Genomic DNA, 4,830 nt, shown 5'->3' with positions numbered 1-4,830 from the left:
GGTCTTCCACAGGCTGGGGTCAAGGTGTTGACTGTACTACAGTCATCTGAAGTCCTGATTTGGGAAGGTTTACTCTGAAATTCGTGACTTCTTTGGAAGGACTCAGTTCCTCCGGAGCTATTGGACTCAGTCTTAGTTCTTAATGGGTGTTGTGGAAGGCCACCCTCATCGGATTACCATCTGGGCTTCTCTAATATGGGAGTTTACTTCCTCAAAGCACGCATGACGACAAGAAAGGAGGGGAGGAGCCCTCAGCAACACAGAAGTCATGGTCTGTAATAACCCCATCTTGGAAATGACATCCCATCACTTCTGCAGGGTAATATGCTTGTTAGGAGAAATTCATGAGGCCCATTCCGCACATTCGAGGGGAGGAAGTTGCTGAGGAGGTGTAATATCAAGAGGGAGGAAATCACTAATTGCCATCATAGAAGGTTGCCTGAACCACCCACTCAAATGCTCCAAGGTAGAGTTATATAGCAATCATGTCTCCAATCCTGCCTGGGCCTTGGGTGCCATTCATAATTGGGCTTTTCAGAAAGGCGTGTGGCTATTCCTGATGATGGAATAATCCAGCTTAGCCCAGCAGCCCCACAGCAGATGACCTTATTGATTCACAACTTAAAATTTTTTTCTGTTTCTTCACAAGGTGTGTCAGGGAGAGAAACAGTCAATCTGACCCAGCAAGGTCATAGTTACTGCATTTCCATTAAATAAATATTCACAGACTACAGCGGCCACCTCTAAGATGGCAGATACTGTGTTTTAATTTCAGCAATTACGTGGCCTTCTGTCAGATTGATGTGGCTCTGGAATCGAGATACAGAAGAAATGAAGAATTTCCACATGGGGTCAGGCCCAAAATAGGGTGTGTTAATGTTCTTCAACCTAACTGGTTGATTGGGTGTGATAGCAAAAATGACCTGCCACAGAAAAGGCCCTCTGTGAGTTCCCACAAGTTCAGCTCTGTTTTCTTGTCTGCTTCATGTTGGCATAAGTTAGAGGTCACTGCCAGAATTCTAGCATAGGGTAAAACCTTCCTGAAGAAAGACTTAAACTCATGCTTTTGGCCTTATTAGTATCAAGTTGTGAGTGGTCAATAGGGAATGATGTACAATGAAAGGACTTCCACATCAGGGGACCCAGATGGGTGAACTTGGTTGGGTGAATTATCTGTGAAGAGCTACAGCAAGTTGTAGGACCCCTGTGGTGAGATACAGGCTGCTGGTTTGGAAAGAGGAGAGACAGGGTCCCATGTCCATGTTCTACTGAAGTCTAATGGGAGATGGTTGGAGGGATTGACCCAGGCTCCACTTCACCCTTCTGACATTTGGAGGAGTTGGAAACATAAACACTACATTGGTCAGACTGTCTTCCTTGGGTTTGGAAGGTGGAAGTGAAGAAAAGGCTGTTGTGCTGTGTGGCACTGATGTCCCTAAATACGTGAGTGCTTGCTGTGGTGAGCTGTCCAGGTGGTGCATTGATCAGCAAATTTCCTGCACTACGGCGGAAACCCCGAGGTCCTGGCTTCTGCTCACCCACCTTTGTTGGTGGTACTGTCAGCACCTAATTCAACTCAGCAAATATTTATCAAGCGCCATCTATATTGCAGGCACTAATTTAGGCCCTTAGAATTCATCTGCAAACAAGAGACAGAATCCTGTCTCTGGAGCTTACCTTGAACTGTGGGAGGGAATACACATAAACCACATTAAGTAAATATTTTGTATTCTAAGAAACTAACTTGCTATGAAAAAAAATAGGAAAAGCCAAACAGTATAAGGGGCACCGAAAGAGCTAGTAGTGGGAGTCACAGTTTTAAAGTGAGGCAAGCTTTGCTGGTAGGTGACACTTGAGGAAAGATTTGAAGGAAGAGGGCATCAGTCCTATGGCACCTCTAAGGGAGGGGACTCTGTAGACAGAGGGAATAGTGAATGCAAAGATCCTTCACTGGGGATGTGATTGCGGAATTCAGAGACAGGAATCAGTGTGGCGGTAGAAGGGTGAGGGAGGGAAAGGGAGTAGATGAGGTCAGTCAGCTAACGGAGGGTTAGGTCCGTGCCTAATTCCCTATGTTAAATACCTTTCTGTTTGAAACAACTAGAATAATCTCTTTTTTTCTCTCTCTCTAATAAACTGGGACTGATGCATACTCTTGGCAAAGTTTTATTTTCACCCTTAGAACTGAATTGATACTAGTTTGTGTGTTTGTACCTACTCCAAAGGCAATGCCTCATTAATCTCTGTACTCTGAACACCTAGCCTGGGGCCTTCCAGAGCAGGTACTTAGGATATGATCATTAACACAACATGAGCACAGCTCTTTCCAAACCACTGCCTCTTCCAAACAGGACACTTCTGTGAGGGAGGATGTAGCCTCCAAAGATGGCTAGATGTGTGGGGTGGATGAAGATCTTCCTTGTTGAAGTAATACGTTTAGTATTCTAATGAAGTAATTATAAAAGTAAGTAATTATTGAAATAACCACATCAACTCCCAGTCATTAAAATCCTCCTAAACAGAGCTGGCATGATGGCTTAGGCTATTAGAAACCCTGGCAACCACCCAACGCCTACAATAGCTTCTAATTAATTGATCTCACCTCTAATCTGCTATTGTTAGCTCAGCACCGATCATTTGTTTGGCCTACAGATCCTATTGCCCCTTCCTTTTGATTGTATTTGTTACTGTACCCTCTCTATCTCTTTCAATTAAGCACAGGTTAAGTGGTTCACCCGCAAGAGAATAGGAGATAATGGCACCAATCAAAGTAATCTCTTTAATTTGCTAAATGGATTACAGGGAAACCCCAGCCAAAGTGAAGTCATAGCTAGTGGCCTTCACTTGAACTATACACTAGAAGTATCTAATTATTAACCCATCAGAAGCCAAACTTCATTGTGGGATAAATGTCTACAAAGTTAGCAAGGTGTAAGCAGTCTTCACTAGAAGAGATGGCTTGTCCAACTAAATGGTTCCCAGGGGAAAAAACCTTCCTCTGGCTCCCTTCCCAAATTTCTCGCTTGCCTTAACTTTCAAGTGCAACACACATCCTCATATACCAATCAAAGGCCTGGCCAGCGCTTCAGTCAAGAGGGTGGATTTATAATCTCTTTAAGGACATGCTCCAGCTAGAATTCATTTTTCTTATTTGTACTATAAATGCAAATGCAGTTTCACAGGCACCATCGCTCTGGCTTTTGCTGACTCGGAAGAAAATGTATATTTAAGAGTAAACAAGTTTGTCCTTAAGCTGGTAAATGATCTTCCTTCTTTTGGTGACCCTGCTTTTCCTCCTTTATGCACCCCCTCCACCCTACCCTGAGACTTAGGATGGGGAAGAGCACAGAAAGTTCCCATGCCACCAGAATTCTGGCTTTTCCATTTCTTTGGTTGATCATGCAAGCAAGCTAGCCAACAGTGTTAAATTGAGTCATTTCACAGAAGAATAAGAGTAAGAGATAACTGCCCAATAAAATGGAAGTTGACAAAATACCAAAATAAAACCCTGTAAACATCTCAAAGATGAAAGTACCTGGATCTCAATTTGAATAATTCAGTTATGGTGGAAACCTCTGTGTCTGCGAGTCCTCCAGGTTTGTGTGCTCACTGCTTTTCTCAATGTCTAACTGGGAGGATTTGCCCCTCCAACATCTCAGGTCCTGCAGGAAGTCTAGAGACTTCCAACATTCCTAAGCACTTTTTTGGTGGTGGTGGTGGTGGTGGGGCATACTGGGGATTGAACTCAAGGGCACTCAATCACTGAGCCACATCCCCAGCCCTAGTTTGTATTTTATTTAGAGACAGGGTCTCACTGAGTTGCTTAGTGCCTCACAGTTGCTGAGGCAGGCTTTGAAGTCATGATCCTCCTGCCTCAGCCTCCCAAGCAGCTGGGATTATAGGCATGTACCACTGCATCCAGCCTGAACACTCCTGAGGGGGCTCTATACCAGGTTATCTCAGCCATGTCCGGCTCTTCACTCTGATAGAGTCCAGCGCATGCTCCAAGTGCAAATTAAGGCAGCCTGGCATTGGAGAAAGCATCTCCCACCTTTCCCTGCCCTTTTCCCCTTAAACACGTCATGAGACTGTCATCGAGAGGTGTCTTCCCCAAAACCAAAGAGAAGGAGCATTTTTCTTTCTGAAGACAAAGCATCACAGAGAACCTGAATAAACAGGCCTTGCTAAGTTCCACCTCCAGATCATACCCGCCTTGTCCAATCACACTTCTTCATGACTATTCACTTCTTCATAAACCTCAGCAAAATATATACAAGTTTGGGCTGGGGATATAGCTCAGTTGGTAGAGTGTTTGCCTTATATGCACAAGGCCCTGGGTTCAATCCCCAGAACCATAATAAATAAATAAGTGCATAAATAAACAAACAAAAAGCTTAAATAAATCCATATGCTTTTTTTCCCCTCATTAATCTCTCTTTTGTTACAGAGGTCTCAGTCAGGAATTTAGGGATGGATGAGAACAATGCCTAGAAGTTAATATACGTGTCACCAGTACCCAACCATCCTCACCACAGTAACATTCTCACTGACTACACTTCCTTGTGGATCTGACGTGCACCTTATTTCACACAGAAATCATACCTTCTTTTCTAAATATATGCCCTAAAGTCACACCCCCAGGGGTCCATCTCCAGCCACACTCCACCTGCCTAAGTTAACACCCATTGAATCCCAATCAGAGGATTAATGCACGGATTCGGTTAAGGCCCTTGTAACCCCATTATTTTTCCCTTTGGGTTCCATCCTTTCTTTTAAGCTATTAGAGAAAAATATCAGCATTTCTTTCATAGATAAGTAATAATCCATATT

General features: G+C 43.7%; 1 non-coding gene across 1 annotated transcript; it reads left to right on the top strand.

Annotated features, from left to right (window-relative positions):
• The first annotated feature begins 4,284 nt into the window (after nucleotides 1–4,284).
• On the top strand, nucleotides 4,285–4,358 carry Trnai-uau (transfer RNA isoleucine (anticodon UAU)). Its single transcript has one exon. It is a non-coding gene; the product is annotated as a tRNA-Ile (tRNA).
• The last annotated feature ends 472 nt before the right edge of the window (nucleotides 4,359–4,830 follow it).

Source organism: Urocitellus parryii, chromosome 3 (assembly GCF_045843805.1).
Source record: "Urocitellus parryii isolate mUroPar1 chromosome 3, mUroPar1.hap1, whole genome shotgun sequence".
Classification (NCBI taxonomy): domain Eukaryota; kingdom Metazoa; phylum Chordata; class Mammalia; order Rodentia; family Sciuridae; genus Urocitellus; species Urocitellus parryii.
This window is presented reverse-complemented; position numbering and strand designations above follow the sequence as displayed.